This window comes from Adiantum capillus-veneris, chromosome 21 (genome assembly GCF_014529385.1).
Source record: "Adiantum capillus-veneris isolate H3 chromosome 21, ASM1452938v2, whole genome shotgun sequence".
NCBI lineage: Eukaryota > Viridiplantae > Streptophyta > Polypodiopsida > Polypodiales > Pteridaceae > Adiantum > Adiantum capillus-veneris.
In genome coordinates this window covers 58,026,005-58,045,655 of record NC_140951.1, presented here as the reverse complement: position 1 = coordinate 58,045,655, position 19,651 = coordinate 58,026,005, and positions in this window count along the sequence as shown.

The window sequence follows — 19,651 nt, the reverse complement described above, 5'->3', positions numbered from 1 at the left end:
ACACCTTTCAAAATAAATAGTATAGATGATAGTAGATATGTTATTTTACTCAATTGTCTAGAAAATTCTCCAATCACAGAGGTTCATGGCCTATTTACAAAGTTTTAAGACATAAAGGAAGAATGGTGCATGTTTAACACTCCTAGGTATGTGATTAATCTTCTCCATGGCAGCAAAGATATGTTGGATCCCACCTTAAAGAAGAATTTTTTAACCATTCATACTCCATTGCATGAGAATTTTTCACGACATTAGCATTCACTCTTAGGAACTTTGCATTTTACTCTTACATCACCATTCATTGAAGGTTTCTACTCTTTCATGATAAATCAAAGGAAGTTTTATAATTATTTGCCTTAAGATTACAAGTTTGTGCACTCTAGTTTTTTATTTACAACTCATGGTTTCCACCAAAGCAAAGGTCATCGTAGACAACAAACGCATTGTTCATTCAAAGTTTGTCTACTTTCAAAAAAGAAAATTGCAATTAGAAAGAGAAGAGCAAGGGGATAGCTTCACAGATGTCATGATCGTGTTGTTTAAACGTAAAACTTTCATTGATTCCATGGGGATACCCCATGGATGGCAAATGATGCAAAAAAAACAAATGGGATTCGTCCAAGACGGGGTTATCTTAGAAACTTCATTGAGACACAAAAACTCCCAAGATACTCCTTGTTTTCTTCTTAAGGTCTTGTTTGAGTAAAGGCTAAAAAAATAAATTAGGAACTAAGGAGTCATAACTCAATGAATCTTATCAACAAATTCAACTAGAATATAAATTTTATCGAGAAGATATGATGTGGATAACCCTAGCACAACATATAAGATTATAATCAACTAGAATATAATTTTTATCGAGAAAATATGATGTGGATAGCCCTAGCACAACATATAAGTTTGAAGTGTAAAATTGTCTAAAATGATTGGATGAATGATTAGAGAGAATGCCAGCCTAGGTGTTTCGTATGGGAACTTAACAAGGGATGGTCCTTTTTGTCTAGGACTGATAACCACTGGTTTATTTTTGAGCTCAGTGTTCATTCAATGTCATTGATTGAAATTAAATGGGAGTGAGTCCCAGCCGGGTGGAGGACCCGTGGATGCATATGGAAATCGGCCTAGTCCATGTAGGCATGATGCCGACACGAAAGTAGGAAGGAAAATGGATCTAGGAAGGGATCAAATAAGGGAGGAAGATAGAACCTTGGAAAGGCTAGGAACTTAAATGGGATATCTTACAATTTTTCCTCATCAACCAAAAATTTTCTTTGCTTCTTAGATTATTTATCTAAAAAGAACTTAAGATAAATTAATTTTGTAAGCCTTTCCCAAACAAGGTGAATAAAATAAGTATTAGAAATTGTGTAAAGGTGTTGCCTCCACACATGGTCAAGGAGACATGATACCCAAGTCTTGAGAAGAGGATAGGGATATTCTTGGAGAAATATTTCTTGAAAGATGACTAGATAAATTAATAATACTAAAGAAAAGAAGAAATAAAATATTCTAAAAGGAAAAAAGTGGAAACGACCTAGTAGATGCACACGTGCAAGGATATGCAATAGTTGCATGCTACTTTCAAATTCTTGAAATGTATTCTCTGGTTAACTTGATTGGAATTCTCTTTTCCTAGTGTATTAGTACTACCTTTGGGAATGTACAATATATCAAATGGTTTGCTGGGAGGGTGGATTGTGGGGGGTTAACTCGATGGCCAAAAAGATGACCTCACTTTTATGTTGTACATTAAGTTAAGTCAAGAATGGGGAAAGTGATTCTAATGAATAAGATGAGGATCAAACTTGGGAATGAGGGATACGTGTAGTTAGTAATAACACTCATCTTAGGGGAATGCACCAACGGTTGTGCTCGATCATAACTGGGAGAAAAGTGTCTGTGACCTTGAACCAAGGGTAAATTAGAGAACCTCACCAATTGACCTTGGAATGTTGAGTTCACATTTAGTATGATCACTCTGATTGGAAAGTGAAAACCGATAAGGAAAGATGTTTTGGGGTTAAGATATCCATATGAGAAAAATTAAATGTTATCACCCCCTTGAGGTAGCATCAAAGAGTAGAAGTCCTATCTTGGTGTCGATGTCAAATAGTAGGGATGTCAAGAATTGCAATGAAGTTGTGTCGGATAACATTGCAATTGATGGTCCCTTGCATGGCCCTCACATTGTTAGTGCTAGATAGCTATGCTATAGACATTCGTTGCAGTGACCTGCTAACAATAACGACCTGGTGTGGATGCCAATCAAGTAGCTCCATTTCAAGGAAGGCCACCATTTTAGAGACCACCAAGACCACCTTGGAGGAATCAAGATAATATTCAAAGAATATCACCAAGGGTGATGCCATGTGTGTGTGTTGTGGAGCACGAGATTATTGGGTAGGTATGATTTGTGCACTATGGAGGAAGGATAGAGAGGAAAGAGGAATGTCGGTGGTATCATACAATCAAGATGACTAGCAAGTAAGGCCACAATAATAGCAACAAAATGAGTCCCAGGCTTATGAAAATGTAATATTAATTGATATCATAGAGCAAAAAGAATAGGTATATGAGGGAGAACCAAAGCAAGAGCAACATCATCAGGAACATGTTGATGAGTGGCCTTGTGAAGGCACCCAATGTTGTGATAAACAGGATGTTGGTGTGATGGCTCCTACTAGGTCTAAAGTTAAACGGCCAGATGATTGGAATGAGTAAAGTGGAATTAGGGATTGAGTTAAAAAATAGGTCAAGAAAGAATAAAAAACCAAATTTTGGATGACATGAATTCAAACCTTCAAACTAACAAAATCAGAGTGAATAGCATGAATTTTAGGCCTCTAGTAAAGGGGATGAAAACAATTGGCTTGAGATACTAAATAATTATCCATTACGGTTGTCATTAGATCAATTGATATGAATTGTACAAGCACTTAGAGAGAGATTGTTGAATAGACTACTTGGAAAAGAATATGAAATTCAGCTAAATCAAAAAATTGAGCCAACAATGCACAACATTGATCTAGCAAATAATAATTTTATAGTTCCTATAATAAAGGCGACTTTCTAAGGGAGGTTGCAATGGGAGATTTTGTGCTCAGTTGAGAGTGATGTATGCTATTGTGGAATCTCAGAAGGAGTATGGAAGATAGTATGTAAGTGTTCAAAGGTGCTGCCCTAAAAGTGCATGCGCAAGAGCACTGTCTTTAGATTTTTTTTCCTCCTTTAGAAGATCTGAGAATTCTTCCTTGAGTGCTCCTTTGTTTCAACATGGTCTACAACTTTGCAAAATAAATTTTTGCAAATTCATCACCTTTTCAATAATATTCAGCTCAAATTGACTATATACAAAAATTTTAGGTTTTTTATTTTTACATAGTGTGTGAGTTTGATGCACTTTTTGGAAGCGCAATATAAAATTTAGCTTGTGCAAATCTTGTGGTTTAAGGGTTTTTTGGTCGATTTGGGCAAATAATCGTGTAGGCAATACAAACCATCGAAGCGGTCTCTTGAGAGACATAATTTTTCAAGCACAACAATGAAGCTTCTTTCACAGGTTTCTACATGATACTTTGGTAGTGATTTTGTGCTTTGTTTATGATCTTTGCAAATGGATTTTCATATGGTTATGGCGCATGGTTATGCTCATTATACATGCATTTTGGCAAGCACTTTTGAGTACCAATGAGCTCTCTTGAAAGCACTGGTCTTGCATTGATCAGGTCTCCGGATTGCAACTCTTATGACACTTGTTTATGTGCAGTCACTCCGTGGATGTACGTTGAGTGAGGATCTCAATTGTATGTGAAATTTTGGAGCCATTTTGGCATTTCTACTGATTTAGTGTTATGGCTTATGGTTTAGAGTCCTCTTTCGGAGACTATAGTTGTTAACTCCCTCGTAGCATAGCTCCAAAGAATCAACAAAATTATCAATCCAAGGATGATAGCAACTCGTCGGGCTAGGGCATGGAAACATCACACATGGGTGATTGTGTGAGAGAAATGAGATAGAATTGAGTGGGGAAATCACATGAGATTATCTGCAATAGGAAGAAGAGAACTAATGACAGGGATTAGTGTATGCACACACACTAACCCTTATGCTAATGAAGGTTGCTAATCGTTGCATTCTCTACTAATCCTTGTGGGTCACATCCTAATCACAAGCTCATCCAAGCTCATCCAAGCTCATGGAGTTATGATTAGAGCAATGCATGCACAAATCCCTAATCTACATACTAATCTAATCATGCACACACTACTAGAATCAAACACACAATAGGCAGTCAAGAATTAGAGAGTAATTAGTTCTTAATCTACACCATCAAGACATTAATACACAACTTAATGAAAAGCAAGAGAAAGGAAAAAGGACTCATCTTCATTGCATGCATACAATCGGTCCATGAAGAGAGTACATGCACGTCCATGCTTCCACCTCCATAGCCTCCTTCTTCTTCTTCTCTACTCTAGGTTTCTCTCAAAATGATATCTCCCCTTTCACATGAGCTACATTCACTTATATACCTAGGGTTTTAAAAGTTATGGCCGGTCGCCCAAAGTACATGGAGTGAATAAACAAATACAACTTGTAATTCAATGTGAGCCCATGAATATATACATAGCAAATGGAAAATTAATGTCTATGAGAAGGTGAAAATGGCTGTTGAAATTGGATACATCCAACATTCCCCCCTTCCTAGGCTTTGTCGTCCCCGACAAAGATATGTCATGGTGAATGATCTAGGAAGAATGTTCCTGCAAAAGACAAAAGGCAATGAAGTAGCAAGCATAATCATGTGGCAAATAAGTCATAAGGCAATGTAAAGCACATCATGGAATGACTAAGTGCAAAGAATTATGAATTGTTAAACTGCCAATAAAAGACAAACAAACTGCACTTGCTAAAAATAATTAAACAGGAATTTTGGGTTTATGGATGAGTCTATCAATTAGTTAGCTATGAAGAAGGGTTAAAACAGTCACTCTAGTACTAGCTAAGTTAGAAAAATTATCTAAAGGCAAGATTCCCTATTTGTGTTTATGAGTAGAGATAAGCGAACTAACTATACAACTCCAAAAAAAAGCTTGAATTTTTTACTTTAAGCTCAATGGAATTATTTTATTTTTCTCTTTCATTTTCTTGCTTTTTTCTTCTTCGTTTGTTTTTCACATTGTTTTTAAGAGCATTTTTTGTGAGTGCATATTTTGCACGCCCGAGGTTTTTTGCTTCTCAAGGAAAAGCGCCCCACTCGGAATCTCTAGGACTCTAATACCATAGGGTATACGTGACTGTACCAAAATCTAGCTGGGATTTCTCCTCCAGCTTAATCTTTTACACTTGTGGCACTTATGTGCTTCCATATCCTTTGTATTCTTACTAGGGCTCTTAGTTGTGAAGTGAGAAAACCTCTCTTTGCCAAAAACCCTCGTCAGGTCTCAAACATTTAAACAATTTTGCCAACTAGGACTAGTGGGTCAAGTAAATGAGTTAACCTAAAGTCACAACCTCCTACCTCAAGGCTTATCAATAAGACTAAACTCTATGTTAATTAACTAAAGCATGTACAAAGTTACTTATCTCTATTGGCAGATAACAAGACATAATGAAATAGACTCAAACCATGAAAAGCCACAATAAGCAAATATAGGTGTACAAAAGCACATAGCATAGAAAGTGATACACTTGGAGAAATATGATGCAGCTCCTCTCAGTACCTGTGGAAATTGGCATATAACTCTGAAGCTTAGTGGAACCATGCAATCTAGAAGCTAAAGTCTATCTATGTTGCAAAATCATAAGGCAAGGCACTACCACCTAGAAAGGTGTGTCAGCATAGTAGTGAAAGTTTAATTACAAAATGAAAGAAGTCCTAAACTAGGGTCTCAAACCTGGATACCTAGAGCGAAAAAACTCGTAGGAAAAAAGTGCCTCTAGTATAAGTACATGCAGCTAATGCACCATAGTCAATATGCTCAAGTCAATGGTCTAGTGCTACTAGGAGGGATAATAGAACTCTCTTAAAAAAATAAAGCATGTAGTCTCCTAGCTCTCTATCTAATGGTCAATGGATGGCTAGCACCTAGCTCCATATGGATGGTAGAATCTATAGCACAAGTAATGGATCTAGTGATGACATTAGCATGTGACTGTGTCGTCAACAAATAACTCTGTAGCTTTGAATCCCTCAGTGGATGACTCTTGCCTAGCTCTAAATCAATAGCATGATCAATAAGAATATCTAGTGAACTATGGCTCATGGCACCCTATGGTGTAACAAGTGGTAGGATCTTCGGTAGCCAAATTTCAATGTCTACGGTATCTCAAGGAAGGTATGTGGAGGTCTCCTCATATGTGGTCGTCGATATCTAGCTCGTATATGTCCTCGTCATGGAGTAGACCTCTCTAATGGTTGTGAAAATGGTCTAGATCTCTGCGCCATATGTGTGGTCAAAGAGATCTAGGCGGGTGTGTAGTGGTCTGTGGTCTAGGAATCCAAGTTTTTTTATGTCCTCTATAGAATTCTGTGCCTCTAGTGACTGTCTAGATGTGAGCCAGCCAAGTGATAGTCCATCATGTATGTTGTGGAGCTCAATCCAAACTTGCATGTCATCACTAGCTAAAGTTCTAACATGTGTCATCGTGCAAGGCACATAAACATGTCTAGTAGTCCTATCATAAGCTCTCGATGATGAGCTATAGGCCTGATATGTCCTAGATGGTTCATGGGTGGGACTACTCTTGGTGGTAACATCCTCTAATGTAGGCTCTACCTCTTGGGGTATCTCAAGTACGATGGTAGAAGTCTCTCGTCAAAGGGGTCCCTAGATCCTGATGTGTGAAGTCTACACTCGTCGGGGGGTGATAGTCATGGTCTCTAAATACCTCATCTATTTGTGTCTCGCATGGGGGGTATTTGTGCTCAATCATTGTTAACAGTTGGACACACCCTACGAAAAATGACAGCTCGGCGGAATATTTTTTTTAATAATTATTCATTTATTGAGAAAAATCGACATTTCACCTTTGTAAATATTGGGGCTTATAGAAGTTTCCAGATTGTATCCCATTTTTGACATTACGATTGAGTAGATGGTAAAATTGGAACATTAGGGTTTGAGATTGTAAGGTATTTATACCACTTTTTGACCTTAATGAAAAAACCTTTGTCATTTAAAAAAAATTGTCTGTGAGTGAGCGTACTGTGTATGAGAGAGAGTGAGAGTTTCATCTTGATGCTACGTGCGCACTGGTGGTTAGAATCGAGTGCGGAGAAGTGCATCGTGTTGCCCTCGACGAGAGCTACGCACCAATACCTACATTGCGGACGTACGGTCTGGTTTTGTGAGCTCGACCCGCGAGCTTCATCTAGTGTTTCGGCAAGTATACGTTATCCGTTTTCGCATTTCAGCATATCCACATGTCGCATTGAGTAGAGCTACACATTAGGCACTTTAGTTTTCAGAAACGACGACCTGCAAATTTTGGCTAGACATCCTACGTGATTTTGCACCAGGTGTTTAAGGTTGGGATTTTGGTTCATAGACCTTAGGGAGAGCAACCTATTGGTGTTACTAGGGTCTCCTTCAAGTTCCGTGGCATTTCGAGAACGTTTGATGGGTATTTGGCTCTTGGAAGCGTTGTAGGAAATCTCCTCTTATGCACTCTTGAAGGCTGTAGCTTAGACATTGGGTAGAGACCTCTGTAGGAATTAGTCGAGAGTCAGTCAAGTGTAGGTTGACACCCTATGCTTGCTTCCACGCGCCTGCAGGTCGAGCTTCGTCCTTAGCTGACAAATCTTATTAGGTGAGTTCTCGTTGTGCTAACGTCCGTCGCGGCATATCCACCAACATTGGGGCCGCTGTCGGGGACAAAAACCCTAGGTAGGTGATCGAGACAAGTCCTTGAGGATAGGGATTCTCTAGCTTGCCAGAGTTTTGTTTTACATTTAGATAGGATCATAGGGTGGAGGACTCTCTAGGTCTTAGAGGGAGTCTAGGGAGCGTGTACCTGGCCTAGATCCTTCGACTTAGGTAGACTTAGATAGTTTTTAGGTCTTAGTTGAGTTGATGAGTAGGAGTTGGAGTGGTAGAAGCGGTGAAAGGAGAGCTTGAGAGTCCAGAGAGGCCAGGAAGCAACCAAGACACCAATATCACCATTTCACATGATGAGTAGGAGTAGGGTAAGTAGGACATTATGATTCATGATGTAGAGCACTTCATGCATGTTATACTTGCTGTTAGGTTCATCACAAGGTTCTAAAAGACGCAAAAGAGTGTTTGAAAGCTGAAGTGAAGTTCAAAAGCTGTTGTGAGTGTTTTTGAGAGAGCTGCAGAGCATCAGGAGCATTTCTGTCAAGAAAAAAATAAATTTTAAGCCACGAAACATCCTACGCGTAGGATGTCTACAAGCTGATCTGGTGGGAATTTTGAAATTTTGAGTTGACCAGTGTGTTCAGAAGGTAGTTTTTACCCTATTTTCACCTGGAAAGTGTAAATTTGATCATATCTTGACAGGATAAGGCGAGATAGATAGAAATTGCCAGACATCCTACCCAAATTGTGCCAAGGCATTATTTTAAGACCAAAACCATAGGGTGGCTGCATGATTTATTGAGTGCCTGAGAAAGGTTTCATCTCAATTGGGTGAGAAAATTGGGTTCTAAGCAGACTTTAGCATCTTTGACTGAAAAGGGCTAGAACAGCTAAAATTGGGGTCTTTTGAAATCCAAACCAAAATCTAAGCAGAGCACTGGGTTGCTGACATCAAGGGAAAGCTGTGGCTCAAGTCTGGGGTCAACAGGCCAAAAAGACATCCTACGCGTAGGATGTGTTCTGTGTGATTTGGCACTCCAAACCCAGATTTGAGCACACTAAAGTGATCAGCACCTCAAGAGGAGTCTGTGTTTTGCATTTGAAGCCATTTTGAGCAATTAGACATGGTACGCGTAGAATGTCTAATGCAGGAAATTGAAGCCAGAAACTGACTGTAGGCATAGGAGGGTGTTGTATAGCCTGAGGCAAGCTTCCTAGTCAATTTTGGTCCAAATTGGACCTGATTTGGCTGGTCAGACCAACATCAGGCTACTGGAAAAGATTTTTGATCCATTGTTCAGCTTATAGGTGTCCAAATCAAAAAGTAAAAACAGCTATGGACTCAGCACATCAAGGGGAGTCTATAGTGAAAAACCCAAGCAAAACAGAGCAGGAGACATCCTACGCGTAGGATGTCTACTAGGGCTTAGGGAAGTGAAAAACTGATTGAGGACATACAGTGATGTTCCATTTGACTTGGGGATTCCAGAACTTCTATTAGAAGTGAATTTGGACCTTGTTTGACCTTTTGGACAAAGCAAAGACAAAATTAAGACTTTTCAGGTAAATTGACCAACATCCGAGGGAAGTACAGTTCCAGATTAGCAAACCTAATCAAGAACATCAAAAGTGTATAAAATACACTAGTGGTTGAGGTTAACCCTCAAGTTATACCAATCATTACTAAGACCACCTCTAGCGGTTAAATGCTTTGATTCAATTGCCGAAATTAAACGCTTGTGTACAGGTAAATTCAGCGGTGGGCAAAGCAAGAAGTTGTGCGGAAACTGATCCTTTGCCAGGTGAGTGCTTGGATTTTTGCTAAGTTGCATTGCTAAGTTTGATGAATTTAAGATCAAGAAGACACATTTTTAGAGACCAAAAGGTGGCAAGTGATCATGGTAGCTTAGTATCCACCGAGGAGAGTGTAACTCAGGCAAGGCTAGATCCACTAGCACCGATTATTGAGGAGGGTAGTGATATTGACACTTCATCAGACAAGTCCTTCTTCATGATGGGTAGTCAGCAGCCAGGAGGTTTCACCTATGACGGACCAATGCCAAGAGGAAGCACCTCCCTAAATCCTTTGAACGATTCCAAGCTCACTATAAGCTTCTTAGAAGGAACAAACTCGAGGGGAGCCCTAGTTTATTCTGACTATCGAGGACGCAAGTGTATTTGTACTGAAGAAAGACCCGCTCAAAGACTGGAGATCATTCGAGTCTATGATGGTGGAGATAGATTCCGATACGAAAAGGGGAACCACTATCTGATAGTTAGTAACCTTGAGGATTACAATAGATATGGAGATAACGTAGCGAAAGGAAAAATAGTTTCAGAAACTCAAGAACCGCCTCCAAACATTGATCGATCTAGAGCGCTTTTTATGTATGATAAGAAAACAACCAGGGTCTCTACTCATAATGAGAAGGTGGGAATTTACAAGCATGAGAGCGATGGAATAGTCTCTTACTTCCGATGCAAAGGACCCTACCCAAACGACTTAAGCAAAGACAAGGTTCTTTACTTATTCTCTTATGAAATTTCTATGGGGAAGGATATTGTTTTTGTTGATAGGTACGGGAAAGAATAAAAACGTATTCTCCCAGAGGAGGTAGAAAAGGCAATAGTTCCAGAAGCATCAACATATACCCCCGAAGAAATTCCAAGAGCCACCTACACTCCTAGCAAGTGGACAAATCTCTTTTCAGAAGATTATGACGCGACCTCACATTATACCTGACAACAGACGTTCAACAACCAGAACCAACCAGCAACCCAACCATCATTGCAGGCATGGCTTAGACAGAGTGCAACATTAGAACAAGACCAAAATCGAGATGGTTATCTAGCCGCACGAGGGCTAAGGGATTTACAAGAACCACCACTCTAATCACGATATCAAGACGAGAGTAAGCCAAAAACTCAAGGGTCAACAGAGCTTGGAAGACCACCCCTAGAGCGATTTCAAAGAGATGAACCATCTCTTGCAAGAACCGTCAGACATTACGGCTTAGGAGCGCCACTGGGAGAGGAACTCGTCCACTACCAAAGGCCAGAGGAGGTATATAGATTAGGACGAGGAGATCCAATGATGAGATTTGTAGACCATCGTAGAATTAGACCTTCTCAAGTGCAAAAATGGGTAAACAAGAAATACACAGGAAACAAAGATCCTAGAGATCATGTGTGTAATTAGAGCTGAAAAGGTGTGAGACTTCCCTACCCAACTTGCAGGGTTTGGACTAACCCTAGAGGAGGATGATGATACTTGGTTTGAATCTGTGGAGCATAGAGACTTTGAGTCTATGGAGGAGGTGTTTGACGAGTTTATTGAGGAATTCTCACAAAGGAGGATAGCTCATAATACAGTCTCACAAATCCATAAATTCAAACAGAAAGAAGGGGAGTCTGTGCAAAAGGCAGCCCTACGACTAAAAAGATATGTTAAGTTCTGCCCTGTGGAAGAACTACCAACTCAGTCTAGACTTATGCTTATATTTATTCAAGGACTAAGGATTGCAAATCTCCAGAAGGACTTACATATGAAGAGGAGCATGACGTTAAATGAGTTAACTAAGGAGGCTCTTTACCTTGTAGACAATTGTGCGGTCTACAAGGAGGGTGAATTCAAGGATCTTGACGACGATTAATCCTCACAACAAAGTGGAAGCAAGTCCGCTAAGACGACACCGAAAGGAGAAGTAGTTGTAAGCCAGGAGCAGCTTGTAGAGGAAGTGCTAAAAAATATTAACCTATAAGCCAAACCTGAGGCTAAACAGCCCAAGTGGTGTGCTAATGAACAAAAATGGACAAACCATGGGACGGAGGAATGTTATTATAACAAGGGGTATGTGAGAGAATGACCTTACGCTCCCCAAGCTCAGGTAGCATCTCCTCAACTTTCACCGATGCCTCGGTATCAAGCAAGCAACCTACCAAGACCTGTAGGTGTAGAAAGACCACAACCAGTGTTGGGGCAACAACCACCCCTACCAGGATCATTAGGAAAAGTTTGAACTCATTTTTGGGCCTTTTAAGAGTGCCACATCATCAAAGTTGTACAAAAGAAAGTAACCCGGTAGACCCCTCTAAATATTGCTTAGAACCCCATGATATAACCTATCATTGGAAAGTTCTTGAAAAATGGATTCTAAAGAGCCAAGGTCCGAAAATTTTGGATGACTTCTATGAAAGTTATGCCATTTTTTTTCAATCAGCCAATTTTGTTACCGTTACGGTAATCTAAAATCACCTTTTTCTAGATCTACATGAAGGCAATGTCCGATACATGCATGCTATATATCAATAGATAGCATTTGAAGAGTAGATTCTAAATATCCAACCTCCAACAAGTTTGGATCTTAATTGAAAAAGAATTACCAATCCCCACTTTTTGAAAGCTATGCCACATCAACAATTCTTACAAGGCCCATTTTTGAGTCCAAACTTTTCCTAATGTACGCCCAGTCGGCATAAGATACATACCAACAGTAACTCAACCAGAAGAGAAGGCTTTGGTGCCTATGCATGCATATTACAAAGATCCCAATGGATATGCTGCAAATCCTGCCTATTATCCACCGAAAGAACCCTCAACGCCATAACCATGGAGCATGATAGGAAGTGCAGGACCACCAACAGCTGCACAGGCAGGAGGAGAAGGAAGATATAGCTTGGATGAACGAACATTGTTGTTCATAGCCCACGGAGGCATGAGAGGGCAGAGACATTCATACCAACAAAGAGGAGCTCAAGGAGCACCTCAAAAACCTAAGGGACCCTGCTACAAGTGTGGTGGAGACCATTGGCTAAGAGACTCTCCTCATGATGAAATCATTAGAGTCAACGCATATTGCACCGAGTGTGGAATTACTCATTTAATTCCCGATTGCCCTAAGAACCCGAGCAAAGGAGCAAAAACTACCTTGAACATGCTGGAAGCAGTACCATCCAGTGGAGGGTGAGAAAACGAGACAATAATACCTATTCAGGCAGTGACACGAGCCCAAGCTCGAAGAATGACGAACGAACCCATAATTGAAGAGCCAAAAACCGATGCCCCAAGTTCAGAAGTGAAGAATCATAGAAGCACTTGGAAAGCTAGAAAGGCACATATGAAATCCAGGAGAGAACGGGAGAAAATGGCTCTATCCGAGGAGTTAAAACACACAAAGGATAGATTAGAGCGGTTAGAGGATCAAGGTGGTCTAAGCTCACACATTGCAGAAACCATAGCACCTAAGGAAATAGCAGAACCCCAAAGTGCAGGATCAGGAGGATCAGTGCTGGCAAAAAAGGTAAATGAGCAGTTAGATGCACTTTTAAAAGCTTACGAAGCCAGACTCAGAAACAACCAAACCCAAGATCAAAGATGGATGACTTATCTATATGCTGAAATAGAAAAAAAGAGGTTGGAAATGTGTTGAAAGATGATTGAAACATCTCAATCCTTGATAGAAAACCCGCTTGGTAAACCTGCAAGTTCGCTTGAAGTACCAGCTCCAACCCCTATCAAACCAACTTTAGAGAAACAAGTAGAAACAAAGGAAAGACTCACGAATGCCTCTGAGTCTAGGAGAGAACCTATCATAGTGCCAAATGCAACAGATGAGACAAGTGATGGTTTTCAACCTAAAACATTGGTAGAAATGGGTAAGGATTGGAACAATTTAGATGATGTGTGGAAGCAAATTCGTGATGCCAACGAAGCTAACAGGGTGAGATACCAAATGAATAGCACTAGAAAAGAGAAAAATGAGATCTTACCTCCTATTGAAGAATTTGAGGCAAGATCACAAAATGAACTTTGATATACATTCGCAAGGGGGAGACCAGGGATCAATTAGTTCGGGGTACAGCCAACCAGACTCACTAAAAACTCTACCCTCTTACCTAAGAGAGTATGAAGCCAAGTCTAAGGTGAGAGCAATCCCATCCCAAAGACTTTCTTCTAACAGAGTGATGGATTCACAAGGGTTGATTGAGTTGTTGTCCACCCCTGTGGCATGTACAATCACATTAACCGAACTCCTAAGGTTACGAGCAAACATGTGGACCACAGTAGGCAAATGATTAGAAAAAATTGGAGTGAAAGACCCCACCTCAAAGCTTCAAGAAGGGATCAGAGAATTGGAAAAGTCTCAACTAAACACTAGGCAAGTATCCTTAAACAAGTTTGGAGAATATTGCGAGGGAGAAGATGGAAACACCACGCTACCGATAGAATTGCAGGGAGTAATTTCCAAAGCTATTCTAGATAGTGGAGCAGGAGTCGCTATTGCCACTAAGGAAATCTGGAAAAAATGGAAAAAACCGGCTTTGAGAGCTACCAGAATGAAATTGCAATTGGCAGATGGGTTCATGGAGAAGCCTCTAGGACTCTTAGAAAAAGTAATTGTCACCTCGTGCGGAATCGAGTATGAGCATACATTTGCAATAGTCGATTTTGACAAAAAGAACAATTACGAGATCATCTTGGGAAGACCATTCATGAGACAATTAAAGATGGTCCAGGATTGGGGTTACGACCACATATACCTCAGACGTGGCGAGACTATAACCAAAATACACTTAAAAGACCATAGTTACAAAGATGTCAACCAGACACCAGTGGAAGAGTTTGATTCAGCTACATTGGCAGGGTCCGAACTCCCCGCATGGTTAGGGCAAAAGAAAGAGCTATGGATGTGCGGAGCTTCACATTGTGGGAGCTTAAAAAGAGAGGAATACGTCTTAGAAAGAGCTATTGAGGACAAGGATTATATTCCGGAACCTTTTTCTGAAGATTCCTTGGAACCTCTGGAATGGGAACACATACTAGCAACATTGGATGTTTGTACCATTACAGGTAGTCCAACGACAAAATTTTGTGATAAGGATGGTTATGATGTGCTACCCTATTATATCGTAAGCCTTGTACTAGAAGGGGATGGGAATGTAGAACCAACAGAACAAGAAGAGTTTTATAACTCCTCTGAGTATGTGGAGGTAAATAACGATGCAGATAACGAGTGTCCGGACAGCTCAAGCGAGCGTGGGGAGAAAACAATGAATATCAAGTTTTATGATTTTCCAATCAGCACCCTAGATGCCAAGAACGCTATAGAAGAAAACGAGCAAAAACAAAAATGAGAGAGAACCTAATGCCCACGATAAAAGATAAAACTCACTATCTAATGCTTGTCAAAGTAGAGGATTGCGTAAAAGACCAAATATTAGGAAGATTCTCGAGAGTGCGAAGGGAACGGACGCAAGAGGAAATAAATCAAGCACGGAAAGCTAAAATAGAAAAAAAATCAAAAAAATCTCAAAAATCAAAACAAGAAACAACAAAAGACCCAGAGTGGACCAAATTGGAGCGTAAAAAGAAATACCAAGAACTCAAACGGTCTTTACGAGAGGTATGGACTACTGAGGGAGAAAGTGATGGTAAGGAGGAATCAGAAAAAGGAAACATGAATGCACCATCCCACTATCGAAAATTCACCATCCAGGATAGAAAATCATAATGACACCACCAGTCAGGGAAAGGATAAACCAGGAATCTTACGATGGGCCGGAAAATGCAAAACGGATAGACCTCGCTGAACCAGGTGAAAAGCCTCAATCGGTCTATATCACAACTTTTAGAGCCTGAAGAAGAAGAACAATTAACACAACTTCTCAAGAAGTATAAAGATGTGTTTGCATGGTCCTACAAAGACCTCAAAGAAGTTAATCCATCGATATGCCAACATAAAATTCCTTTGAAATCAGATGCCAAACCTAGCAAACAGCGTCCTTACACATATAATGACACATTTGCTAAACAAATCCAAGAAGAGATTGACAAGCTGATGGATGCTGAATTCATTTATGAAATCAAACATACAGATTGGGTGTCACCCATTGTGGTTGTCCCCAAAAAGAACGAAAAACTGCGAGTGTGTGTGAACCTCAAAAAGGTAATTGCAGCTACCATAAGGGATAATTATCTCTTGCCGATCACAGAACATGTACTTGAGAGGGTGGCCGGGAAATGGGCTTATTCCTTTCTAGATGGGTTGTCAGGGTATAACCAACTGGCAATTGCAATAGAGGATCAACACAAAACAGCATTTGCCATTGAATGGGGAATATATGCGTATAGAGTTATGCCTTTTGGCTTAACCAATGCACCAAATACCTTTCAAAGGTTAATGATTCATGCGTTCAAAGAATACCTGAGAATATTCTTACAAATATATATGGATGATCTTTGTGTACACTCTCTTCTACGAGAAGAACATATTGACCATTTACAAAAGGTATTTGAGAAGTGCAGAACATATCGAATCTATCTTAACCCGGAAAAGTGCATTTTTATGGTTAGACAAGGCCGCATCTTAGGACACATTGTCTCAAGAAATGGCATAACCACTGACCTAGACAAAATCAAAGTCATAGTAGACCTACCCAGGCCTACTAATGCGAAACAAGTGCAATCCTTCATGGGACACTGCGAATATTATTGAAGATTCATATATATGAATGTAGTCATCGCACAACCTCTGTATCGTTTGTTAGTCAGTTTCGACTGGACTGAGGAGTGTGAAACTTCATTCCAAAAGCCTAAGGAAAACCTTGTATCAGCACCTACACTTAAGCACCAGATTGGGAAAAGATATTCCATGTTCACATTGATGCATCTGCATATGCAATCGGGAGTATTTTGGCTCAACCTAGAGACGAAACAATGGATTTCCCAGTTTGTTATGCAAGCCGACAGTTAAATAGTGCAGAAAAGAACTACACAACCCACTGAAAGAGAGGGGTTAGGAATGATTTATGCTGTAAATAAATTTCGGCATTATTTTCTCGCAAACAAATTTGTGTTCTTCACAGATCATCAAGCTCTTTTGTATCTGGTAAATAAACCATGCAATACCGGGAGAATTGTACGCTGGTTTATTATATTGCTAGAGTTCAATTTCACAGTGGTGGTCAAAATGGGTAAAACACATCTACGGGCGGATCATCTTTCAAGGCTACAAAACGGAGAAGCTCCTCAAGGAGTAGATGATGACATACCTGACGCTTATCTTTTCAATATTGAAATGATACCCAAATGGTCTCAGGAAATTGTCAGCATTCTTTTCTTTGGAGGTAGGTTTGATAACAAGGAAGACAAATCCAAACAGCAAACAATTCGACAAACAAAAAACTTCCAATTGATTACAGGACGACTGTATCCTCCAAGACCGGACCAGATTCTACAATTATGTATATATCCAGAGGAATCCGAGTGTTATCTTAAAGAAGCACACGTCCAAGATTATGCATTTCATTGTTCAAAAATGAAAACACACCAGATGCTGAAACAATTAGGGGTTTATTGGCCAACTGTGTATGCTGACACACATGCTTATGTTAACAAGTATACTATATGTAGTGCCAAACGACCAGTAGATCACGCAACATTGTTTCAGGCAAACATTGCAATTGCATGGAGTCAATATATCATTGATTTCTTAACCACAAGGACTTTTTCTGAAAACATCACAAGAGCACGGAAAAGAGCTATAGAGCAGGAGGCTCTCGACTATAATTTAATTGGGAACCAACTCTATAAGGGAGGAAAGGACAATCAACTTAGAATCTGTGCAAGTGAAAGTGAATACCTGCTGATTCTAGAACACGCACATGGAGGTATAAGTGGAGGCCATTTTTCAGGCGATAAGATGACAAAAATTGTCTTGACCGTAGAAATATGGTGGCCTACATTGCATATGGATGCCGAGGAGTTTGTAAAGCATTGTAACGCATGTCAGTGCACCAGGGTGCCGATAAAGAGAGATGAGATTCCACTATGGCCAATGATGGGAGCAAGGGAATTTGCAAATGGGGCATTGATTTTGTGGGGCCTATTTCACCCCTTGCATATCGCACCCATACCCAATATATCATTGTGGCTATGGACTATCTCACAAAATGGGCAGAAGCCAAGGCAACATTACGCAAGAACCACTGCACAATTTTGTATGAGAATGTCTTTGTACGATACGGATTACCAATAGAAATTGTCAGTGATCGAGGAACACATTTTCTTAATGAAGTCATGAATATCTGCTAGAGGAGTTCATGGTCATACATAGAAAATATGCTCCATATCATCCACAGGCAAACGGACAAGCTGAGGCCCCAAATAAAACACTTTGCACGGTTCTCACTAAAATTGTATCAGAGTCAAGAACAGACTAGGATCATCAGTTACACTCAACACTATGGGCATACAGGGTAGCTTACAAAACATCAATAGGAACGACACCGTACAACATGGTGTTTGACCTCAATGCTATATTACCCATAGAGTTTTTAATTTCAACTCTACGAGTAACAAAACGCTTCTAATGGACAGGGCATGAGCTCTCTTCAAGAATAGATGATCTTGAAAAGCTAGATGAACTTCACTTACGAGCTGTAGCTTCGATCTATGCTAAAAAGAGAAGACAAAAAGAATTTTTTGACAAGCATGTGCGCACGAAAGAGTTCAAAACAGGTGATTATGTACTTGTTTATGCCTTGAAGAAACATGCCAAGAAACTTAAAAAGCGAGGGATGGAACCCTTTGTGATTAGTGACTTATCACAAAGTGGAGCTGTCAAGTTTGCTACATTAGCAGGTGAAGAAATGCCAAATTGGATTAGTGGGTGTCCCGATTAAAGAAATATCATTTACCACTAACACAGGATATGCTTCTGTAGAGTTCGCAGGTGATGGAGAAGGTAGGAAAGAAGACTACACACACACCACAAAACAGATCGATACACACACACATACAATCATTACCCTACAGCAACAGCCATTCAATGTGCTGCTCTCACTCTTCTTTTCACTTTTAACTATTATCCAAAGTATATTTACAACATAGTATAGTCAGTGTCTGGCCGCCCATGGCACAATGGACATATTCTTTAACATCATATTCTTTAACACTCCCCCTCAAGCTCAGAGTGAGCTTGCATATGATGGATTCCCAATGCTTCACGAAAGTAGCAAAACTTCTCCTTTCCAAGAGCTTTTGTGAATATATCCGCAACTTGATCATTTGTCTTCACATACACCAAATCAATCTCACCTGACAAAACTTTTTCTCTAATGAAGTGATAATGTACTTCAATGTGTTTAGTGCGAGCATGGTAGACTGGATTCTTTGCCAACATGATGTTACTAATATTGTCACAATATATAATTACACTCTCAAGATAGTCAAAACCAAAGTCTACCATAAGTACTCTCAACCATGACTCTTCAAGCTGCCAAAGCTGCTCCATGATATTCAGCTTCTGTACTTGATGATGCTACGGTTGATTGCTTCTTGCTACTCCAACTTATCATACCATTGCCAATGGAAAATGCATAACCACTTGTAGATCTTCTATCCATAAAATCTCCTGCCCAATTTGCATCTGTGTAACCATAAAGACAACGCTTCCCATTCTTTTCATAAAACATTCCATAACTGACAGTGGCTTTCACATATCTCATAATCCGTCTCACTGCATCAAGATGACTTTTACATGGCTTTTGCATGAATTGACTCACAACACCCAATGCATAAATCAAATCTGGCCTTGTTATTGTCAAGTAAATAAGACTTCCAACCATCTTGCGGTACATAGTGACATCCTCAATGTAATGTCCATCATCAAACAACTTCACATTTTGATCAAGAGGTGTATCAACCGGTTTGGACGCTGTCATTCCATACTTCTCAAGTATATCCAACGCGTATTGTATTTGTATCATCCAAATTCTTGATAAAGTGTTGACAATTTCAATTCCCAAAAAATATCTCAACTCACCAAGGT